This window comes from Desmodus rotundus, chromosome 12 (assembly GCF_022682495.2).
Source record: "Desmodus rotundus isolate HL8 chromosome 12, HLdesRot8A.1, whole genome shotgun sequence".
Taxonomy (NCBI): domain Eukaryota; kingdom Metazoa; phylum Chordata; class Mammalia; order Chiroptera; family Phyllostomidae; genus Desmodus; species Desmodus rotundus.
Window position 1 is genome coordinate 76,789,136 of NC_071398.1, and position 25,257 is coordinate 76,814,392.

Below are 25,257 nucleotides of genomic sequence, written 5' to 3' on the forward strand. Positions count from 1 at the left end.
ATATAAAGGCACATGCACATAATAGATAACCTTATTTTTCTTCTCATCAATGTCTAGATCTAAGTAACAATGAAAGTATTCTGCTTTACATTTATCAAGTCAAATCCACTTATAGGCATGAGATTTTTTTTTAATTCAAATTTTGGGGCAAATCTCATTCAATTCAACATTCCACTGGGAATGGGTTTTGTCATTTAAAAAATTACTAATTTCTATTTAATTTTGAACCAACACTGTTTCTGCATTTCAAGGCCTTTTCTATTTCCAGTCTGAAGGCTGCTTATTCTATCTGTGTTGGGATGGAGGGTGAGTCTGAGAAATCTCTTGATTGAGGATGAAGTGTAAGCTCCACTGTGAGGGCTGTTTTGGGTTTTTTTTTTTTTTTTGTCATACAGCTTTTTTTGTTTTAGAAGTTTCAAGAGTAAATTTTATTCACTTAAGCTCCTTAATTTAAAACTTATGGTATTGGAGAGTTTCGGCCAAGATGGAGGCATAGGTAGAAACCCTTCACTTCCTCGCACAACAAAAGTTGGATAACAACCAATCTAAAATCAATAAACAACCAGAAGCACCAGAAAATCAAACTGCATGGAACCCGATGACCAAGGAATTAAAGAAAAATCCATCAGAACAACCAGATGGATAAGGTGGTGGACTGCGGGGGGGGGGGGGGGGGGGGGGGTTGGGCGCAGATGAGAGAAACCATGGCAATGGACCTTGGGGGCGGGGCTGGCTGCACTGTGGTGATGGGCTGTGTGGATGGGGCTGACTTATGTGGAAACTGAGACTCAGAGTTGATACGGTTGCTACATTGGGAGAAACTCCCAGTGTCACACAAGAGTCCATTGGAAAGTGTGCTGGAAAAGCTGCATTGTTCCCCCACAGGCAGTGCCGCAGCACAGCAAAGAGGGTTGCCCTGCCCGGGTGAATACCTAAGGCCCTGTCCCATTTCAACTTCTCAGGTCACCAAGACAAAGAAATATGGCCCAAATGAAAGAACACAGCAAAACCTCAGAAAGAGAACTAAGTGATGAGGACATAGCCAACCTATCTGATGGGGAATTTAAAGCCCTGGTAATCAAAATGCTCACAGATCTGATTGAGCTTGGTCAAAAAATGAAAAAACAAATGAAAGACACCCAAAATAAAATAAAGCAAAATATTCAGGGAACTAACAGTGACAGGAAGGAAACCAGGACTCAAGGCAATGATTTGGAACAAAAGGAAAAAATAAACATCCAATGGGAACAGAATGAAGAAACAAGAATTCAAAAAAGTGAAGAGACTTGCAAACCTCTGGGACAACCTGAAACGTTCCAATATCTGAATTACAGGGGTGCCAGAAGGAGAACAGCAGCAAGAAGTTGAAAATTTATTTGAACAAATAATGAAGGAAAACTTCCCCAATCTGGTGAAGGAAATAGACTTCCAGGAAGCCCAGAAAGTCCCAAAGAAGTTGGACCCAAAGAGGAACACATCAAGGCACACCATCATTAAGTTACCCAAGATTAAATATAAAGAGAAAATCCTAAAAGAAGAGGAAAGGAGAGAGTTACCTACAAAGGAGTGCCCATTAGGCTATCAGCTGATTTCTCAAAAGAAACTTTGCAGGCAAGAAGGGGCTGGAAAGTAGCGTTTGAAGTCATGAAAGGCAAGGACCTACATCCAAGATTACTCTATCCAGCAAAGCTTTCATTTAGAATGGAAGGGCAGATAAAGTGCTTTCCAGATAAGGTCAAGTTAAAGGAGTTCATCATCACCAAGCCCTTATTATATGAAATGTTAAAGGCATTTATCTAAAAAAAGAAGATAAAAAATATGAACAGTAAAATCACAACTCACAACTATCAACAAATGAACCTAAAAGAAAAGAAAAACAACGAAAACAAAAACTAAAACAACTAGAACAGTAACAGAATTGGAGAAATGGACAACACATGGAGGGATTTCAGTGGGGAGTTGGAAGGGAGAAATAGGGGGGTAAAGGTACAGGGAAGAAGAAGCATAATTAGTGGGCATAAAATAGATGGGGAGAGATAAAAATGGTATAGGAAACAGGAGTCAAAGAAATTATATGTACAACTCATGGACATGAACTAAGGATGGGGGGATGGGAATGCTGAAGGGTTGGGAGGACAGGATGGAGGGGGGATAAAGGGAGAAAAAATTGGGGAAACTAATAGCATAATCAATAAAAAATACTTAAAAATAAATAAATAGAACTTGTATTATTTACTTGCAATGCAATTCACCAATTTTACAGTACAGATTGGTGAACCTTGATAATTGTAGATAAACTGTATCTACCCACACTCAAGATATAGAACAATTTCCTCACTTTAAAGTTTCTCCTTCAGGTCCTTGGTTGTCAGAGAGATGTTGACAAATTGGCTGGAGTCTGGGGAGAAGTCTGGAAGTCCTGGCATAAGCAGATCACCTTAAGGAATGAGGCTTATGGAGAATGTACCAGCTTTCTAATATTTGAAGGACTGCCATGTAGATAAAGAGCGGTCTTAGGGCAGCTCAGAGGGAACTATCAGTTCCTGTGGGTGGAAGTGAGGTATTTTGACTCAATATAAAAAAGAAATTTCTAAAAATGTAATAACTATTTACAGATGATGAAGGTGAGACTCAGAGTGAAAACTGAATTACTCTAGATCAAACACCTAGGAAGTGATAGTCAGAATTTGAACACAGGTGTTCTGATCTTAAATTCAGATTTTCTCATTCTTTGCTTTCGAAGATTTCCAGGAGGCTCATGGGGCATAGTATCAAGATAGAGGTGACCTGAGTTAGTTGCTCAGATGTTCATCATTTTTTACCATTACCCTCTGTCTCATGCCATGCCTTTGTTGGGGATAGATAGCCAAGGCCCAGAAAAGACCAGTGGCCCTTTCAACATGACTGGAGGAGGGTGAGCCCCCACCCCCGCAGCCTGTGGTTCACTTTGCTTCACTTTTGCTTCACAGCTGTCTTTTGTTTTGATTTCCAGCGTGGGGTGAGGATCCAGGTCAGTGAGAAGCTGGGTGCTGTGTTTGCCTGTGTGGGTGCCACTGATAGGGATCAGCTGCTGGCCTGGCTGGGGCTTGGGGTTGAGAGGAGCTTGTAGCAATGCCTTCCACCTACCTGGCTGGAGAGATTTGTCTGAGAGATTCTGAGTGTAAAAAGGGGAAACAATTGGAAATAAAAATAGCACTCTCAGGTGAGAGAGAGGGTAAAAAAAGAGATGACGGAGTGTATAACAAGAGGAAGGGAGCCTAGGCAATAAAGCCAGGGCTTTACTGCTCAATTCCCAGTGAGCAATTGTGAGAACTCCACTGCCAGAGGAGAAAGGATTGGCACATGAGGGCCTTTACTGCGTTTAGGGGGCTTATTAGCCTCCTGGCATTTTACTGACAGTGGTTTCACAGGTTACTACTCCCCAGGAAGACCTCAGTGCATGAGGATGCTCAGGTGTTCCTCAGCCCTGACCTCGGGATGGGAGAGAGTGGGGGATCCCGAGGCATTGAGTATCAGTTGGATGTCAGTTGGTTGTGACCAAGGCATCTGCCAAAGGGAGAGAACAGAGAAGGCAGAGGCACCTCCTCCCTGGCTGTCCTTCCCCTCTACCTGCCCTCCTCTTCTCTGGGAGGGGCTGGCAAGCAGTGGCATCCTGAATAGTGAGGCAGGTAGGCCAGTGCATTGGGTTTGCCCAGCTCAGGGCCTAGCCAGCTGGCAGGAAGCGGGACAGAGGTCACTTGAACTCAGACCATGTGTGCCTGTTAAATACATCAGCTTTTAAATCAATCTTTGTTCAAAGTCCAGTGAGTTCCAAGAAAACGACTCACCAGCAGAGAGTGAATTCCAGAGTGGACCCAGCAGCTCTTCCTCCCCGATCCAGGTAAGAACTAGCACTGAGCCCCCCCGACTGAGGGGCTGACCACCTGGGCCTGAACAACATTTTTTCTTTCCCTTTTCCCTCTTCTAAGCAGTAGCTGGCTGTCAAGAACAGAAGAGAGGCTCATGCAGGAGGAGCAGGGAGCCGGGCCCCCTTGGTGGTGGTGGTGATGGTGGTGTGTTTGTGTAGTGGTGGGGGACCAGTCTCCTAGATTCTCTCTGCTTCAGACGCCCCAACACTTGCAAATGAGGTTGTACTTCACAAAGGAGTTTGTAAACTAATCCTCAGACAAAAGCTTTCCCACAGTTACACGGAGGTTTGATGTACAGCCAAAGGGAGTGAGACAACAGACCTCACACATGACAGGGAGATACTCACAGGACCTTCCCACTATGCAAGGGCTCTGGGTATTAGAGATTTTCTTAACGGTTACAACCTAATGTAACTGGACAATACAGACAGGCATTGATATTCTTTTCATCACATTATAGAACTGAGAAATGAGGAAAAACCAGTGCATTTCTACGCGGGCTGAATTTTATAATGTAGATCATCAGGCTCTACCCTTTGGAGTTTCTAGTTTGTTTTTTTAACACTCATCGAGATGAGTCTCGTGTGCAGGCAGGTTTGGGAACCACTGGTAGCTTCTTTCCTAAGTAGTGGGGTCAAGGGACTTAAAGATGACTTTCACCTAAGGACCCACCAGCTAAGGAGAATCCTATTCTGGCTGGCTCTGCAGGAACACATTGCTCCTTAGCTTTAGTTCTTGCAGTGCTGCACTGACAAGCTCTCATTCTTTTTAAAAAATATATATTTATTGATTATGCTATTACAGTTGTCCCATTTCCCCCCCTTCACTCCATCCTGCCCACCCACTCCCTCCCACATTCCCCCCCTGTAGTTCATGTCCATGGGTCATACTTATAAGTTCTTTGGCTTCTACATTTCCTATACTATTCTTACCCTCCCTCTGTCTATTTCCTACCTACCATTTATGCTACTTATTCTCTGTACCTTTCCCCCCATCTCTCTCCCTCCCACTCCCCTGTTGATAACCCTCCATGTGATCTCCATTTCTGTGGTTCTGTTCCTGTTCTAGTTGTTGGCTTAGTTTGCTTTTGTTTTTGTTTTAGGTGTGGTTGTTAATAACTGTGAGTTTGCTGTCATTTTTACTGTTCATATTTTTTATCTTCTTTTTCTTAGATAAATGCCTTTAACCTTTCATATAATAAGGGCTTGGTGATGATGAAGTCCTTTAACTTGACCTTATCTGAGAAGCACTTTATCTGCCCTTCCATTCTAAATGAAAGCTTGCTGGATAGAGTAATCTTGGATGTAGGTCCTTGCCTTTCATGACTTGGAATACTTCTTTGCAGCTCCTTCTTTCCTGCAAGGTTTCTTTTGAGAAATCAACTGACAGTCTTATGGGCACTCCTTTGTAGGTAACTGTGTCCTTTTCTCTTGGCTGCTTTTAAGATTCTCTCCTTATCTTTAATGTTGGGTAATGTAATTATGATGTGCCTTGGTGTGTGCTTCCTTGGGTTCAACTTCTTTGGGACTTTCTGGGCTTCCTGGACTTCCTAGAAGTCTATTTCCTTTGCCAGATTAGGGAAGTTCTCCTTCATTATTTGTTCAAATAAGTTTTCAATGTTTTGCTCTTCCTCTTCTCCTTCTGGTACCCCTATAATTCGGATGTTGGAATGTTTGAAGATGTCCTGGGGGTTCCTAAGCCTCTCCTCATTTTTCTGAATTCTTGTTTCTTCATTCTGTTCTGGTCAGATGTTTTTCTTCCTTCTGGTCCACATCATTGATTTGAGTCCCAGTTTCCTTCCCATTGCTATTGGTTCCCTGTACATTTTCCTTTGTTTCTCTTAGCATAGGCTTCATTTTTTCATCTAGTTTTCGAACAAATTTAACCAATTCTGTGAGCGTCTTGATAACCAGTGTTTTGAACTGTGCATCTGATAGGTTGGCTACCTGTTCGCTGCTTAGTTGAATTATTTCTGTAGCTTTGATCTGTTCTTTCATTTGGGCCATTTTTTTTTTTTTGTCTTGGTGCACCTGTTATGTAAAATGGTGAAGCCTTAAGTGTTCACCAGGGCAGGGTAATGCTGGTCACTGCGCTGTGACGCTTTATGTGGGGGAGGGGCTGATAGGGAGCAATGGCTCTTGCTCCACTCTCCGCCAGTTTTCAGTCACTTCCTCTGCTACCCACAATCAAATTGGGCCCCTCTGGTGCTGATTCCCGAGTGAGTGGGCTTGTGCACGCTCTAGGCCCCTGTGTGTCTCTCCAATGAACTCTCCTGTGAAGCTGGGAGTTTCTCCTGCTGCTGCCTCAATCCCCACAGGTGTTTTCAATCAAAGGTTTGAGGCTTTGTTTCTCTGTGCTGGAGCCCTGGGTTGCGCGGTCTGCTTCACTCCCCCGCTGTTCCTCCCAGTCTATCTATGCTCGAATGTGGGGCTGCAGGGTCTGCCAGCCACCACCTTTTGGGGTCTGCCAGCTGCAGCCTGGCCTGCCCCATTCCACAATCCACCACCTCCCTGGGTCCGCCAGATGCTGCCTTGCCATGAGTCCTCTCCGCCCCGGCTGCCCAGCTGCCGGTCTGGATGAATGTTTCTTCTTTATCTCCTTGGTTGTCGGACTTCCATACAGTTTGATTTTCTGTCAGTTCTGGTTGTTTTTTGTTTTTAAATTGTTCTTGTCCTTTTGGTTGTGCAAGGAGGCACAGTGTGTCTACCTACGCCTCCATCTTTGCCGGAAGCTTGGTTGTTTATTGTTTTTAGATTGGTTGTTACCCTTCTTTTGGTTGTGCAAGGAAGCAAAGGGTTTCTATCTACACCTCCATCTTGGCGGGAACTCAAGCTCTCATTCTTTTATCCAGAAATCATAGGGGCTGACGATCTCAGGTCATGGTTGCCTAGTCACCTGGAGTCACACATTCTTTCCTGAAGCAGATAACTCAGGGACTTTGAGTTTGTGTGTTATGACTAAGTAAATTGGTCTTACCGTTGACTCTTGCATATTCTTTGCACCATACACTATATGAAGTTGCTAGTAATGATGTTTTCAGTTCATAGACCAGTGGCTAGACAGCTGCTTCTCTTCCAGAGCAAAGAACATGGGGCTGGAATACAAATAACCTGGGTTTTCATTCAGTTGTTAGTGACAGGCTATTAGACAAGTCAGTCAGCTGGAGCCTCAATTTTGTCATCTATCAAGGCCTCTCATCTTTTGCTGAAGGCTATACTAAAAATAAAATTATAAATACGTGCTTGAGCAGAAAGACAAATGTGCTTACATTTCAAATCTGTGTGTATATCCAAAGGCTCTGTGGAATAGTGGGAGACACACAGCCTGTGGTTAGTTGAGACCTTGTTCCATCTTTTAATCTCATTGAGCTTTAACTCATCTATAAATAAGGAGTTGAGACTTAATAAATCACAGTTGTTCTTTTCAGCACACCAAGTATAATAGATCCTGGAGCTTTGAAGGCTAGCTCTTTGGGTATGAGGTAGCTTTTGGGTATTGTCACTTGGGTATGAATTAAAATGTTAGCTCCCCAGGAGAGGCTTTAAAAATAAGTTCTCCCCTCCACTCTACCACTATATTCCTCATTTGTATCCTTATTATCAGAAATCAACTTGTTTCCTTTTTATATGCCACCTTTGCTAGATGTTTAGTTTCAAGAGAGCAGGGATCTTGTCCTTTGTTGTTACTTGCTGTAATCCCAGTTTCCAGAACAACACCTGGCAAGAGTAGATGCTTAGATGTTTGGGTAAATGGAAATTAGTAAAAAAGGAGCTGCAAGGATAAAATCAGGATTTCATTTTCAAAAACATTTTGTTTGTTTATTTTTAGAGAGAGAGGAAGGGAGGGAGAAAGAGAGGGACAGAAACATCAGTGTCTGGCTGCCTCTCACATGCCCCTTGCTGGGGACCTGAACCACAACCCACGCATGTGCTCTGACTGGAAATCAAACCAGTGACCCTTTGGTTCACAGGCCAGCCCTCAATTCACTGAGCCACACCAGCCAGGGCAGAATCTGGATGTTTTGATAAGCTGCTTTGAAGGTGAGGAGGTTGAAGAATTCTGATACTGTCAGGTTATCTGAGGTCCAAAGTCTGATGATGTGGGAATGGGTGTCTCTGTTTTACATCTTAGTTAAATGGTTTTACATTTGTTGCATAGGAATTTGACAAGAGTAGCAAGTTAGAGTTAGACATATTTTCTTCAAGATCTCAGCAACTCCTCACCTTGGTCCTTCATGAGGGACTGCTCAGATTTCTCTCACTTCTGCCTGGTTGGTATCATGGCTAGGTCATTAAGAGCATGGGTGTTGGAACTGGAAAGCTGCATTCCAGAGCAGACATGTTCTTCCCCTCTAAATCTCTATTTTCTCCTGAAACAGTCATTGAGAACCTAGTTTTTAGTGTTATGAGGATTAGATGGGAGAATGTACTTTGTGCCTTGCACAGCTGAAATATATTCTGATGATCTACAGACAGCTTTGTGAGAGGCATAACCCCAGGGAAGGAAGGAACCCTGGCACAGGAAAGACAGCACCTACTAACTTACTTAATGACAACTAGGAAGGGTTTGCTCTTGGTCTGAGATGACCATGAGCTTCTGAGGCTCCAAGCCTCACAGACATGAACACTGAGGCTCCTCTGTAATCTGTAGGACTGAGTCTAAGGCACTTTACAGTCTAAACTTTTTTTGTCCTTTCAATGGGTGTTCTGAACCATTCACCCTTTCTGAATTTACCTGTGCTCTTTCTTTTGCCTTGCATGTCTTCCTCCTCCTAGCCTAACTACTTGAGTTTTCTAACACAGCATATCTATCATGGTTGGGGGGATGGGGAGACTGTGGAAGGAGCCCAGACTCAATTGGGTTTGAATCCAGGTTTTGTTGCTTATCCAAATAGCCATGGGAAACCAACTTAACTTTTCAGAGTCTTTTTTCCCTTGTCAAATGGACTATTAGGATTAGATGAGAACTCATAAAAGGTACTGAAGTTGGTGCTTGGAAACTAGTGGGAGCTCAATAAATATGTGTAACAATAACAATACATTTACTTTTGTTCTTTTTCAATTATGGTTCACATGCAGTATTATATTAGTTTCAGGTACACAACATTTGACATTTATATAGCTTAAAAATGAAGTAATTGCCCTGATAAATCTAGTGCCTATCTGGTACCATGTATAGATGTTACAACATTCTTGACTATATTCCCTATGCTGCACTTTATATCCCTGTGACTATTTTTATAACTGGCAATTTGTACTTAATCCCTTTCACCTTTTTCACCCACCACCCAACCTCCCTCCCATCTGACCATTAGTTTGTTCTCTGTATCAGTGAGTTTGTCTCTATACAAAACATTTACTTTTCATCATTCCAGCACCCATGCCCTTGTTTGGTAGTTATGTTTGTAACTCTCTCTATTGCACTATGGGCTCTGTGAATGCAGGACAGTATCTAATCTGGGTTGAGCCTTAGTCTTTGCCCCCAGCAGGTACTAAATATAACTAATTGATTATATAAATGATACTTGAAATTCAGAGGATGTGGTGACACTTCCAGACTGTGCTGGTCAGGAAAGGATTTGCATACATCTAAACTTTGAATTTAGCTTTGAAAATGGGTAGGTCTTGAATTCATTCACTTGTAAAAAATATTTGCTTAGGACCTAATCAGAGTGGGGATGGTATTTCAGGCAGAGCATGGGGCCTGAGCAAAGGGCAGCCTTGATGCCTGCTGAGGGGTAGAGCTGGATTATGCTGGGCCTTGAAACCTGAACCAGACATCTGGACTTTTGTGTCTTGAATAAGTTTTTAGAGACTAACATGTTGAGAGCAAGAGCAGGAAGTTTGTCTTGAGGCAGTGAGTGGGAGAGACAGGAGGTGGGAGGACTCTGGTACATAGAGAAAAAGTGAGGGGGTAGAAATGCAAGTTCAAAGGATCTTGTAAAACCAGATGCCAATTTGGGGTGATAGCTTTGTTCCAGCCAACCTTCTGGATGGTTTGGTTATTTTCAGGCACTAGTTCTATCAGCGGGAATAGACACTGTATCCTTCCTGTGAGGGCATCTCTGTTTCCACACAATATTGACTCTATCTCTACCAATTTACAGAACTCTTAGATAAGCAAGTGAAGTGTGAAACACTTTGAACTCCATCCCAGAGTCCTGCCATATAGGACAAAGTGTTGTTCACGGTGGTTGGAGCAGTATTTAGTACCAATGGGACAAATGAGCTTTGAGATAAACAGATTCCATTCCCTAACATAAATCAGAAATAAGAACTGAATTACTCACTGGCCTATGATCATTCTTTGCCACATAATTCTCAATGCAATGCATTTCATTAATTTCCCACATTTGAAATCTATTGCTTGTGAAGACCAAACAGTAACTATCACAGGGGGAAGGAAGTACAGTTAGCAAATACATATTTTAGGGCACTTATCCTATTTTTGAGACTAATTATTTAAAATTAATACATTGAATGTTTGAATTCTCACAGGTCTTGCCTTTCAACTGAGGAATCCAGGTGTTCTCAAATATATTATCTACAGCAAAGATATAGAATATGTTCTAGGTAAAATATTTGTGAAGAAACTAAAACTGAATTTTCTTTATCTCTTCCTTGCTTGATACATCTGTCAATACAAGAAACAGGTTGTGCTGAGGCTCTGAAAGAGGGCAGATACTCCTGGCACAGGGCAGGAAGCCCTTGGTCAGGGCTGATGACTGTGGGGAATTCTCAGCCTGTCTAGAGTTGCTGACTTAACATCACCAGTCTCCACTAATTGTATTTTCCAACAAAAGTCTAGTGATTTGTTTGTCTCACTCTTTACACATGCATGCAATTGCTGAAGGAGAAGTGTTCCTCACAAGGGCACAATGTGTGGATAAGCCTGGTCAAGCTCCCCAGGAATGTTGCTTTCTCCTAGCTAAAGTTCAAAGTGTTTTATGCATCAGCGGGGAGTTCAGTGCAAAGTGAGTAACATTCAGGTTGAATGTTATCCCAGAATTCTTGACCTCTCTTCCCCTCATGCCTTGATGAAACAGAAATCATTTACTATGTGGTTATATCCTAGGTTGTACAAATATCCTCTCATAGTCTCAGTAACTAGGGTTAAATATTATTCATCTGTTTTGCTAAATTTTTGCTGTTTAGTGTTTTCATGGTTTGAGGGTTGGTTATATAAGTACTTTGTGAAGAAATGGTGTATTTTCTTTGTAGTCTGATACTGACTGTATCACTGATTCCTAATTACTATTAGATAAGATGGTGGTGAGGTCAGAGTACTCATGACTAACAGTTGTAGATCATTGTATTTATAGAATAATCCTTTTACATCCTGGACTTTGGGAGATCAGCAAAGAAGATACTCCCTGGGCTTTTTTTCTGATGGTCATTGCACTTGGCTATCTCTGGGTAAAACAGCCTCCTTCTGTTTTTCCATCTTCACATAGAATGCTGTGTATCCAACATCCTTTTCACTAATCTTTTGGAAATTTAGTGATCCTGTCTGGTGAGTGAGCTTGTTCACTAGTTACTCCCTAGTTACCATGATCCTAGTTACCTGGGCCAGATATATCTCTATTAAAGTAATTCTTTCCTCACTCTATCTCCTGCCCCCCTGTGTGTTCCTTGGGTCCCTTTGCTGGGGTACCTTGGGCTCACATCTGTTAGAGCTCATCTGCTGTAGGTGTTGGGAACTCTGGCCAGCTTAGTCTTAGAGTTCTGTGAAAGCTCTCTGGAATCTTATACCTCACTGAGATAAAACATTTGCTGCTATTTTTGTAATTCCCTAGCTTTCAGACTTACATGATACTTCTGGGCTCAGGGAAATATGAGCTCATTATTTGAACTTCAAAATTTCATGGGGAATAGAATATTCAGCCCTAGCTTTTCAGCAGCTAAAACTAACTTTGCAGAGGAGGTCTAAAGTGAACCCCTGATCTGATAATCAAGGTGTTTGCCCATCCGTACTCCATCATTCAATCTCTACTTGTCTGCTTCAAAAAGAAAATAGGAACATTGCTCAAATGTTCTCTCAGAAAATGGGATTCCCGTTACTGTAGGACTGCCACCAGAGGCCAGGGAAGTCAGCGTGCATGGACTAGGCTTCTCTGCTTCAGATACTGTGCTTACATGCTTTACATGTTCCATCTTAAGTAACCTTCACCTTGTCTGTGTGCATTCTGGGTGTACTTCTGTCTTCGGCACAAAATTAAGAAAGTCACCCATGTTCTCATAGCTAGCACATAGTGACACCAGGATTAAAAAATGTGTTTAGATTTAAAACTCTTATTCTTTCAAATGTACTTTACCCAGACTAGAATGCTGGGGGAAGATGAAAAGGAAAAATGCAAATTCCCTTCACATTAGCCACATATATGGCCACTTGAGGCTTTTCGTTACCGGAAACTACTCTATTCTGAAGATCTTTTAAGATGACTTTTTTCCATGAGAACCATTAATTTTTGAAACTACTCCCTCAGTCTCTTCTTCCCTCTCCCTATTCATCCTGCTGAACCAGTCTCTGAAACACTTGTCCTTCCTGGCTTCTCTTACCTGCCCATTAGACTGGCCCCACAGTCTAATATTCTAGCTCTGTGCTGTAATGGTAAATACAGAAATCCTCACCTCCTAGCCTTCTGTTTTTGAACATGTCAAAACCCAATTGGGGGTGGGGGCAGTTACCACTCTCTCCTACTATTCTTGTTAATACCTTTTGATGAGAAAAAGCCACTAGAAACCATGCTGTTTGGTCTGCTTTAAACTCATGAGATAGATTGATCAATCAATCTATGTACCTAATAAAAATATATATTTAACCTAAGCTGTTTCTTAGAAAATTTTGTTCAATTTGTTTACTCACTGTAGTGAAACCATGCTGTGGCTATTGGAAATCCCTTTTGCCAGTGGTTATAAACTGTCAGCCCAGTTTATAACTGTTTAGTTTACATTGAGGTTCTTAAAAATCTGAAATAGCTGTCAGCTTTTTAAAATGGGGAATTTTGCTGGATTGAAGACTTAAATGTAAGACTCAAAACTATAAAAATTCCTAGAAGAAAACATAGGACGTAAAATCTCTGATATTTCTCTTTGCCATATTTTTTTCTGATATATCTCCTTAGGCAAGGGAAACGAAAGAAAAAATAAACAAATGGGACTACACTGAACTCAAAAGTTTTTGCACAGCGAAGGAAACCATCAACAAAACAAAAACCAAGCCCACTGAATGGGAGAATATATTCACCAATGGTACATCTGATAAGGGGTTAATATACAAAATTTATATAGAACTCATACAGGCCCTGGCCAGGTAGCTCAGTTGGTTAGAGTGTCATCCCTATCCACCAAGGCTGTGGGTTTGATGTCCAGTCAGGGCACATACAAGAATCAACCAATGAATACATAAATTAGTGGAACAACAAATCTCTCTCTCTCTATCTCTTTCTCCCTCCCTCTCCCTCCCTTCTTCTCTCTCTAAAATCAATAAAAATTTTTTAAAAAAGGACTCATACAACTCAACACCAAAAAAACCCCAAAACCCAACCCAATTAAAAAATGAGTAGATGACCTGAATAGATACTTTTTTTAAAAAGGACATACAGATGACCAATAGAATTATGAGAAGATGGTCAACATCACTAATCATCAGAGAAATGCAAACTGAAGCCACAATGAGATATCACCTCACACTTGACAGAATGGCTATTATCAATAAATCCAAACAACAGTGTTGGAGAGGATGTGGAGAAAAGGGAACCCTCATGAACTGTTGGTGTGAATGTAGATTTCTGTAGTCATTGAAAACAGTGTGGAGGGGTCAAAAAATTAAAAACAGAACTACCTTATGACCCAGTGATTCCACTCTGGGTCATATTTCTACCTGGAGAATTCCAAAACACTAATTCAAAAGAATATATTCACCCCATGTTCATCAGAATGTTACTTACAATAGCCAAAATATGAAAGCAACCCAAGTGCCCATCAATAGACAAGTGGATAAAAAAGTGGTGGTACATATATATAATGGAATTTTACTCAGCCATAAAAAAGAATATAATCTTACATTTGCAACAGTATGAATGGATCTACATAGCATTACACTAAGTGAAATAATTTTGTTAGAGAATGGCAAATACCATATGATTTCACTTACATGTGGAATCTGAAGAACAAAATACCCCTGACCAGTGTGACTCAGTTGGTTGGGCATTATTCTGCGAAACAAAAGGTTATCAGTTCCATCCCAATCAGGGCACATGCTTGGGTTGTGGGTTTGGTCCCTGGTTGGGGTGCATTCAAGAAGAAATGGTTCAATGTTTCTCACATTGATATTTCTCTCCCTCTCTTTCTCTCTTCCTTCCCCTCTCTTTAAAAACAAATAAAATATTTTTTAAAAGACAACAAAATAAATGAACAAAATAAATTGAAACAGACTCATAGACACAGAGAGCAGACTGACAGTTGCCAGAGGGGAGAAGAGTCTGGGGACTGGGTAAAAAAGGTGAAGATATTAAGAAGCACAAATTGGTAAGGAAAATGGACTCATGCAGATAGACAACAGTGTGGTGATGGCTGGGGGCAGGGGGGTATAAAGGGACTAAATGGCAATGAAGAAAAGTATAATAAAACAGGTACAAAGGGAGTTACAAAACAGTCACAGGGATGTAAAGTACAGCAGAGGGAATATAGACAATAATATTGTAAAAACTATGTATGGTGCCAGTTGGGTACTGGAAATATTGGGAGAGGGGGGAAGACTTGATAAAGTATATGATTGTCTAGTTACCACACTGTACACCTGAAACTAACACAAAATGATATTGAATGTAAACTGTAACTGAAAAATAAAAAAATTAAAATGGGGATATTTTGCATTAATTTCTTGAGAAATCTGTCACACCAGGCTGTTACTTCCTCACAGGAGCTGTAAGTAGCAGCTAACCCATAGTCCTCTCCTGGCCAGATTCACTGATTTATTAGTTTGAGCCCAGTGGATATTTTGGTCCATATTCTTGAAGTTCCTGATTTGTCTCAACTGCTTTGCAGGAGAGATTGAAGCTGAGGTAAGTGACCTCATTTTCCTCTTTATCTCATTTTTTCCCACTTCTGTGCTGCCCAGTGGAATTAGTTCAGGTCATCAAGGCTAAAGCCATTTCCTATGCTCTCCATGTCATTCCTTGATATACAAACATGCGGATTGTTTTCTCAATATTAAAAATAACACCACCCACCAACCCTGCTCTCTCCTCAAGCTGCTAGCCCAACTCTCTCATTTATCTGTTTTAAGATATATCTATATTCATTGCCTCTGTTATTTACTATCTACTCATTTCTTAGTCCCTCATCCATCCTGGCCTTCCATTTTCTAAGCTTAGTGGTATTTTCTGTTTTCATATTCTTTACCTCTTAGTGTCCTTTGACATTGTTAGCTATCCTACCATGAAATTAATCTTTTAGTTTGGACCATACTGTCAAATCTTGGCCTTGTGGTCATTCCCTCTCTGCTTCATCTTCTTGTCACCTAGATATAGGTATTATGCAAAGCTTTATCCTTGGTCCTCTCCCTTTTATATTCTCACTCATGGCCTTCACCTAGCACTGCTGTGCTGACTGTAGTCCATCATCTGCTGAGTTCCAGGCCCACACTTCTATCTACCTGCAGCATGTTCTGCCAAGCCCTCTGATTTAAACCCATCTCAGAGTTACTTGCCATCTCTTTCCTCATGACTGATCCACTCTTTAATGGTATCACCTTTCTGCTACTTACTAAGGCATAAAGTTGGTTTTCTTTCACATCTTCCTTTTCCAACAGCCAGTGAGGTGGGTAGCATTACTCAGAAGATGAATTAGTCTCTAGGCTGCCATAACAGAATTTCCCAGACTGGGTGGCTTAAATAACAGAAATTTATTTCTTCATAGTTCTAGAGGCTGAAGGCCTAAGATTAGGTATTAGTAGGTTGGGTTTCTCCTGAGTACTCTCTTCTTGACTTGCAGATGGCCTCCTCCTTATTGGGCCCCTACATGGTCTTTTATTTTATTTTTTCCACAATTTTATTTTTTAAAGATTTTACTTACTTATTTTTCGAGAAGGAAGGGAGGGAGAGAGAAAAAGAAACATCAATGTGTGGTTGAGTCTTGTGGACCCCCTGCTGGGAACCTGGCCCACAACCCAGGCACATGCCTTAGACTGGAAGTGGAACCAGTGACCCTTTGGTTTGCAGACTGGTGCTCAATCCACTCCAGCCAGGGTCTCACATGGTCTTTTCTCCATGTACATGCACTCATGGTGTTTCTTTCTCTTATAAGGATGCCAGTTCTATTGGGTTACAGCCCCACCCATATGACCTTATTTAACTGTAATTATCTCTTTACGAGGCCTTTTCAGTAAATACAGTCACATTGGGAGTTAAGGCTCTGACATGGTAATCTTGGGAGGAACACAATTCAGTCCATAGCAGAAGGGCAGTCTAGGGCTTGAAAGGTATCAAAGTTGGTTAGTAGAAAATAATAAACTAAAGAATAAATTCAGGGAAAGTATATGACTGGCCCTTATGGAGAAGCAGACAGAATGAAAAAATAACTACATAATTAGACTACATAATTCTTAGAACTCAGAACTGAGAAGATCCAGAAGCACAGTTGTGTTCAAATTGAATTGTGGCCTCAGAAGACTTCACTGTACATGTACCTCTTTGTACAACAGAGGGCCTCTTCCTCACTATCATGCACCCACAACAAACCAACATGTGAGTGAAATAAGCAGTAATTAGGGTGAGTAACAAGGGCCTGTGAGCCTTGACAAAGTCTGGGGGCTATGGACTTCCTGGATACTAGTCAAGGTCCGTGTAAATAAATGTTTTGGACGTCTGTATTGTCATACTTGTCCTGTCTGAGGGAACAGGATTGAAGAGTTTATGCAATCTGTCACTTAGTCCTCACTGCAGTTCTTCCACCTTTGTCACCCCTGTGAACTTCTCATGGCTACCACACTGGGTCAGGCCCTTTATTGCATGTGAGTAGAATTATTACAACAGCCTATTAACTGGCCAACCTCCAGTGTGTCTTTGCTGCAGTCCTTACCACCTATCATTCTTGAAGCTGAACTCTGTGACCCTGTCACTGTTTATATGCCTTGAGTGATGCCCGATAACTATGAAACAAAGGCCAGATCCCTTGGGCTGCTATTCAAGGCCTTTACAATCTAATTTGTCACCCACAAGTTTCCTCCTATTGTCTGTCCCTCAGTCACATTGGGTTTTAGCTCATTATTAATCACACTGAGGAACTTTCCCACACTGTTCTGTGTCTAAAATGTTCTCTTCCTACTTCTGTACCTGCTGAAATCATATTTGTCATCAAGGTCTAAATCAAATCCTACCTAATTTGTAAAGCTTCCCTTGTCTTATGTTATAGGTCTTATGTCCTTCATACACTGTTTTTTGTGGTAGCTATGTTTGTACTGAAGCTTTTCCTTCATCCCTATTCAACTATACAGTCTCTTGAGAATATAGGTGGTTTTTTACTCTAACCCATCAACCACTTAACAGTGTTTTGCATGTAAGTGTGAGGTGAATATTTATGGCATGAACAGATGAAGTCATACTTGGAGTCATATGTCTTCTTGATGTTCAGTAGAAAGTTGAAGGACCTATGTTCATGATTGTAAGCAGACTTTACCACTCCAGTGTGCTAACTGAAGAAGCTAATTGTTTCGGGAAGGAAGAGTATGGTAGGGAGCAGAAACCCTGAAGTAGAGCTGGAAAGTGCCACTCTTACTCAGGGGCTCACAGGATGACTGGCAGGGCTTCAGACATGAATGGAGCTTGGGACTCCACCCACAGAGTGGAGGGGGAGGGAGAATGGCTCCAGCTCTTACTAGGTTTGAGGGACCCCCTTAATTCATAGGATAAAGATCCCATGGGGGCTGTTAAAGGTTGCTTTTATCTGCTTGATTTTAAGTTTGCCCGGCTCAGAGTTAGAACTTGCGGAAGGAGGCTTAAGGCACAGACTTTAGATTGCTGCATATTCCTATACTCTTGGCCAGGGCACTGACTATGGGTAGAGTTGGATCCTGAAGACTATACATGGTGACCAAGGGCCTCTCTTAACCAGGCTGCCACCTTGGTTTCTCCAGTTGAATAAAGATGAACTCAGGGTAGCTGTTAATAGTTTACCCAACCTTGACATTCTTCTCTGACCCAGGCGGGTGTTATCCCAAGATTGAAGGGAATGAAGAAGGGTTAGGAGCAACAAAGTGTGCTTTAAGCAATAGTTTCTTAACTTAGTGGTATTTTTAAAAAATGCTTATGTTCAGGTTTCAAGCCTGGGGATTCTGAATCAGTAAGTAGATCTGAAAAGGGGTCTAAGCATCAACTTTTATAAATCTCTATAGGTGACTGGAATGGGGCAACGAGGATTCAGAATAAAACTCATAAGATGATTGTGAGGACTAAATGTGATAATGTACCATGCTTGACACATAGTAAGTTCTCAAACAGTAATTTATTATTGATGGTATATAGATTTACACCATTTCAGCTAAGTATATCTATTTATTCATATGAAGCCAAGTAGGTGCCTTTGGGCATGGGTAGACAACTCCCAAGATTGAAGACATGAATAAAGATTCTATTATTCTTGCTAACTTCACTTCCCCAGTAGTTGTCATTTCTTTTCCTTCCTTAGAATAATTCACTTTCCTCTGGTCTTTGTTTTATCTGGTCTGTAGCAACTTTGGGATTCCTTTATAAAATGATACCTGGAATCTCCGAGGACTTAGACAAATATCTCTGCTTTCACTGCATGTTCACTTTTAATTGGGAAATGTTTTGTGTTCTTGTCAGGTTCCCACTGATGTTGAAACTCTCAAATATTTCCCAGGGATTGTGGTTTAAGATTCCTTCATTCTTAACCCTGTCCCCTGCACTGGGTAGGCTTATGGGCATTCATGTCCATGTGATATTTTAATTGGATATGTCTACATACAACAATTATCTCAGAACAGAGAGCTTTTTAATGTGCAGGGTGACAGGGCAGGCATGCTTCACTACAAGCTTCAGTGACATAGGGATCAGTTGAAGTGGAGTGTCACTCTTTCCCCAACAAGCCCTGCTGCAGAAAGTCCTGTAGCTTCCAGCCCCAAACACTCAAACTGAGGGGAAAATGAGACTTCCTCTCAGCCTCAGTCAACTAAGCTAAACCCTTCTGGCTGTTTGAGTCTCACTTGTGTAGCCATAATTCCTTCATGAGCCACTCTGGGCTCAGACTTCCAACCCCTATGCAGAGCTCCTGGTGAGGGTGAGTGTTGAGTCAGGATCACATATGGGCCCATGTTGACCTCAGACTACCTTGGACTTAGAAGAGTCCCCTGGGTCCTAACAGCTATTTCTTTCCTATGGGAAAACAGCCTGGTGGCTTTAGTTTTTTCTTCTCTGGCCACATTCAGAGGTTCTACCTACCCTCCTTTATGGTTACTACCTACCCTTCCTAACTTCTAAAATGTACCTATTTTTTTCTTGACCGTAAATGTGTTATTCCCTATTCGGGTAGCAATAATATAATTCTTCTGGGAAAAGGTGGGATCTAAAGGTATAATTAGTAATTTAGATTGATTTTTTAAAAATCTCTTGGCACTTACCCCTGAGTATTCCTGACCACCAGAAAGCACTTTGTTGTTTTTTCCATAGGCAAGTGACTTCCCCCAAATTAACTTTTTTTCCCCAGAGCTCTGTAATGGTCATAGCCTTCTTTCATTTCCAGTGTTTTATTTTGGCTATTAGAACTTGAGAATAAATCCTGCTGAAAATTTAATGGACTCTGGCTTTAGATTTCTGTGATGAGCGCATAGAAATCCATAGATCTTCCCTAGTTTCATGTCTATCCACCATAGGGGTCTCATCTCTGGATTTTCCCAGGAAGCAGAAGATGGAGGTGGGGGGCTGAAGAAATAGGAAACAGTATCCTTAAATATAAAGATCCTTCCTAGTTACACCCTGTGTCCCAACTACCAGGCATCCTTATCCTATAGCAGTGATGGAGTCTTGCTCCTCAAATAACTGATCTCAGCCCAGATTTTGAGGCCAGTGGAACACCAGGATGTGGACTAGACAGACAGTCCTGGAGCTGGACCTGAACCCAGCCCTCTGGGTTCAGACTCCTAGTTAAGTTGTCTCTCTACAAAGCGGCAAAGAAAACAAACAATTTTGGGACCCCAAAAGCCCCATGTAAAGCTTGGCTTTTTGTGTTTTGATCAGCTTTCTCCACTGGTGGAGTTGAAGGTGGTAAATATTTTATCAGTTTGGTGTGGGCATCTTCAGTGGCTGAATTGTGGGGAGGGCAGATGTGGTGACAGGAGGAAATCCCATGCTCAAGCAGTCACTGTTTTCCAACCAGCACGGTAGCATTTCTTTTCTTTGAATTAAAAAGAACCCAAAAGCTCTATTCTATACTTTCTTCTGTAGTATTTTGTTGTTAGATTTTTGATGTAATTTTTGAGAAAGGTTTTTTTTTCTTTTTTAAAATATATTTTATTGATTATACTATTACAGTTGTCCCATTTCCCCCTCCTTCACTCCACTCCATCCTGCCCACCCACTCCCTCCCACATTCCCCCCCTGTAGTTCATGTCCATGGATCATACATATAAGTTCTTTGGCTTCTACATTTCCTATACTGTTCTTACCCTCCCCCTGTCTATCTTCTACCTACCATTTATGCTACTTATTCTCTGTACCTTTCCCCCCATCTCTCCCCCTCCCACTCCCCTGTTGATAACCCTCCATGTGATCTCCATTTCTGTGGTTCTGTTCCTGTTCTAGTTGTTGGCTTAGTTTGCTTTCATTTTTGTTTTAGGTGTGGTTGTTAATAACTGTGAGTTTGCTGTCATTTTTACTGTTCGTATTTTTTATCTTCTTTTTCTTAGATAAATGCCTTTAACCTTTCATATAATAAGGGCTTGGTGATGATGAAGTCCTTGAACTTGACCTTATATGGGAAGCACTTTATCTGCCCTTCCATTCTAAATGAAAGCTTCCATTCTAAATGAAAGATAGAGCCATCTTGGATGTAGGTCCTTGCCTTTCATGACTTGGAATACTTCTTTCCAGCCCCTTCTTGCCTGCAAGGTCTCTTTTGAGAAATCAGCTGACAGTCTTATGGGAAGTCCTTTGTAGGTAACTGTGTCCTTTTCTCTTGCTGCTTTTAAGATTCTCTCCTTATCTTTAATGTTGGGTAATGTAATTATGATATGCCTTGGTGTGTTCCTCCTTGAATCCAGCTTCTTTGGGACTCTCTGAGCTTCTTGGACTTCCTGGAAGATATTTCCTTTGCCAGAGTAGGGAAGTTCTCCTTCATTATTTGTTCAAATAAGTTTTCAGTGTTTTGCTCTTCCTCTTCTCCTTCTGGTACCCACATAATTCGGATGTTGGAATGTTTGAAGAAGTCCTGGATGTTCCTAAGCCTCTCCTCATTTTTCTGAATTCTTGTTTCTTCATTCTTTTCTGGTTGGCTGTTTCTTTCTTCCCTCTGTTCCATACCATTGATTTGAATTCCAGTTTCCTTCCCATCACTATTGGCTCCCTGTACATTTTCCTTTGTTTCTCTTAGTGTAGCCTTCATTTTTTCCTGTAATTTGTGACCAAATTCAACCAATTCTGTGAGCTTCTTGATGATCAGTGTTTTGAACTGTGCATCTGGTAGGTTGGCTATCCCTTTGTTGCTTAGTTGTATTTTTTCTGGAGTTTTGATCTGTTCTTTCATTTGGGCCATCTTTTTTTTTTTTGTCTTGGCGTGCCTGTTAAGTAAAGGGGTGGAGCCTGAGGTATTCACGAGGGAGGGGTATTGCTTGTGGCTGCACTATGATGCTGTATGTGGGGGAGGGGTCCGATAGGGAGCAATGGCTCTTGTTCCACTCTCTGCCAGTTTTCAGTCACTCCCTCTGCTACCCACAATCAAACTGGACCCTTCTGGTGCTGCTTCCCTAGTGGGTGGGTTTGTGTACATTCTAGGACCCTGTGTGTCTCTCCAATGAACTCTCCTGTGAGGCTGGGAGTTTCTCCTGCTGCTGCCTCAACCCCCACAGGTGTTTTCAGTCAGTGGTTTGAGGCTTTATTTCCCCACACTGGAACTCTGGGTTGTGTGGTCTGTCACCCTGTCCACCAGCTGCTGCCTCGCCGGCCAGCTGCAGCTTTTCCCACCCAGCTCCACAATCTGCCACCTTGCTGGGTCTGCCAGCTACCACCTTGCTGTGAGTCCTCTCCACCCAGCTGCCCATCTCCACCCCTCCTACCAATCTGGATGACTGTTTCTTCTTTATCTCCTTGGTTGTTGGACTTCCATACAGTTCGATTTTCTGTCAGTTCTGGTTGTTTTTTGTTTTAAAATTGTTGTTGTCCTTCTTTCGGTTGTAGGAGGAGGCACATTGTATCTACCTATGCCTCTATCTTGGCTGGAAGTAGAGGAAGATGTTTCATATACAACAAACTAATGCCAGCTTGGTGAAGGTCATTTACAAAAAAAAAATGTTCCCCACATTTTTCAACATAATATACAAACTGTAAAAATCTGTCAAGGTGGAAACTCTCTGGAATTTCTCAAAGTATTGGAAAGTACAACATGGCAAAAGAAAGTGTTCTGTATAAATAGTATTCAAGCATTCTGTAACATATAGTGTTCTTAGTGTAACTGGAGTGCAACTTATCTATATACACACATGAAATAGAAGCAGATGAAGTAAACAAAAGCACCAGTTCTTTAAATTATACTTGATCACATAGACAAGCAAGTCTCTGTGATAGTTCATCCTGTTCTGTGGAAGCAACACTGGTGCCAACAGATCCCGTGTGACCCTGTGGTCGTTCCACATTGAGATCAAGGCCAGCTTCATCTGCCATTTCTTGAAGCAGCATAGTCACTTGGTCTTGGGGTATTGTTAGGATAGTAGTACTACTTATTGTGTCTTCCATTTGTTGTGTTTGAACATCCAGTGTTTCAAACTGGTGTTCAAATTTATCCATCAATTCAGAAATCTTCTCAAGGTTCATACTCCTCAATGTAGCATCCATAAACTTAACCACACCTGCCATGAACTTGGTTACCTTGCCCATTGTTACTGCACTTTGAACTCTGGCTGCCACAGCATCCACCTTAGCACTCATTCTCAAGAAATTAATTGCTTGATTCTTCTGGCAGACAGCATTTTCAGCATGTGTTTTTGCAACTTCTGTATTGCCTTTCTGAATGGCCTTTTTAATCTTGTCCTTTTCAGTCTTTCCTATCACATTTCTTGGCATTCCCATTAAGCTCTTTGGTAGCAAACTTCAAGTTATATAGGTGTTTCTCCATATTTGATATGGTCTTACAACCTTTCTTGGGAGGTGAGAGCACAGGGCAGTGGCATGGGTTTGATGTGAGGGCACTCAGAGTTCCATCATCCTCCTGACCTGCACCTAGGTTTGCGATCCCACTTCCTGTTTCTGCCTAGGTAGCATTTCTGTCAGTATTTCTATTGGTGTGAATTGCCTAATTCTCTGGGCTTCAACCACAGATGTGAAGGGAAACTTTGACCTTAAGCACCTAAGGCTTCAAAAATGTTAAAGTACAGATCTGAGTGACTACTGTCTGGCTGTTTAAAAACTTTAATCAACTTGAGATTTTGTCCAGAAATAATGATTTGTGCTTCTTTGTATATCAGACTTTCTAGTCTCTATTGAGACAATAAAATACTTTGCCTCTTCCCCTCCTCCCCAAACACGGGACTAGTCCTACTAGCAAGGAAGTTTCACTTTCCATCCTCAATCTACAGAGAAAGAGATTAAGATCCTGTGTGACATCAATGAATTTTAGGAATGGGTACCTTAGAAATAAGCATTCATATGCTGATCACAAACAGCCTTATCTCTTGATGAAAACACAGCCTCTAATGGCCTTTACTTTGATTATAGGGACATGTTTTGAATTTTGTAGGACTTGAATGAGGTTTCTCTATAAATACTTTCAAACTTCAGAGGGCTTTGATTTTGGGGTTATTTTTCCCCTTCAAGGCTTTTCAGTGCTATGAAATTGAGAGCTAAGAGGAACTGAGAGTTAAGTTTGGACATAGATGTGGATGCGAGTTGAAAAATGTTCCTGAGGTTTGCAGGATAGTTGATCAGCAGAAAGATTAGTAAAAGGTCAGATAGTCGGAGGGGCCATACACAGGTGCTTGCATGAGAGGAACCCTACTCTGGTGATGTTCTCTTCTCCCCTCACTCCTTACTTTCCCTGTTTCCATACAAAGTGGCATCTTCCTGGCAGTTGGTCATGATATGTCAGACCTGCTTGGCTTTCCCAGGTTTAAGTGACTACAGTGATCATGGCTTCACGTTTCTCTTCCCCTGATACTCAGTAGGAGGGCTCAGGCCCTAGGCCCTTGATAAGAGATCACTTGAAACATTGCCTATTTGTTTCCTGTTTTCTTGGCTGCTTAATCTTTCATGCCACTGGTGGTGTGGCTGCCAGGCTCTGCTGAGACCACATGAAATGGTCAAGTCATCAGACAGTGGGAGGCTTTCTGCCTCGTTTGTACTGCATGTCTGTCTCTGTGGGCACAAAGGTCAGAGATGGCTATCTTGAATTATAACAGTGTGGCTTCTATGGAGCCTGGATCATTTTATTGTCTCCTCTTCACCCTCCACCCCCATATACTGTATGGTCATGAATTACTGTCCCTCCAGAAGGGAAGGGATAGTCAGTGTATTCTCTGATTTACTGGTAGAGAACAGTGATGAGAACATGAAGGCTTGCCCTGCTGGTGTGTTTAACCAGCAGAGTCTAGCCATCTGCTCTTGGGCCTCAGCCTTACTGCAGCAGTTCTGGCCTCCATTCTTATTCTCCTATGAATGAAGGAGCTTAATCCAGGAGGGTTTGGGATACTGGTAGAAATCTTCTTACTAACTGGGTGCCAAAGCTGCAACTGTTGGTTTTCAAACTTGTCCTGTTCTCCTCCTGTGGCCCAGGACCTCACTCCTGCAGTGGGGCATGGGAAGGGGTGGATGGAAATGGAACCTGCTTTCAAAGAGAAAAATCTGACCTGGCCATAGGAATCCTTCTCTGTTTGGGCATTCCTACTCTTCTCTGACTAGTATTTTAGGTCCCTGGAAAACCACCTTTATATTTTACTTCCAATGTATCAGGCCAGCTCTGAGTCCTGGCTGCTCTGTTTTTTAATTAAGGTCTTCCTTGTTCTGTCCTGTCTCACCAAACTCCTATGAACCCTTTAGGTCTTAGAAAAGTCATTCCTCTAGGAAGGCATTCTTAATTATTCCCACCCATTCCCTGCTCCCAAGACCTTTTTTTGATATCCTCTCTTT

The 25,257-nt window shown here is 41.8% G+C and overlaps 1 protein-coding gene and 1 pseudogene across 2 annotated transcripts in view; one reads left to right on the plus strand and one right to left on the minus strand.

Annotated features, from left to right (window-relative positions):
- Positions 1 to 3,680: 3,680 nt before the first annotated feature.
- The window catches only part of PDZK1 (PDZ domain containing 1), a 36,400-nt gene continuing 14,823 nt past the window's right edge, over positions 3,681 to 25,257 (plus strand). The window contains exon 1 of one of the 2 annotated variants that reach the window (XM_024571176.4): positions 3,681 to 3,880. The gene's annotated coding sequence lies outside the window, so the exon portion shown is untranslated. Of the gene's footprint in view, positions 3,881 to 14,874; positions 14,974 to 25,257 lie in introns of those variants that run through there. The other variant, XM_045181667.3, reaches the window with a different exon arrangement.
- Positions 22,666 to 23,257, minus strand: LOC112314608 (charged multivesicular body protein 1B2-like; annotated as a pseudogene).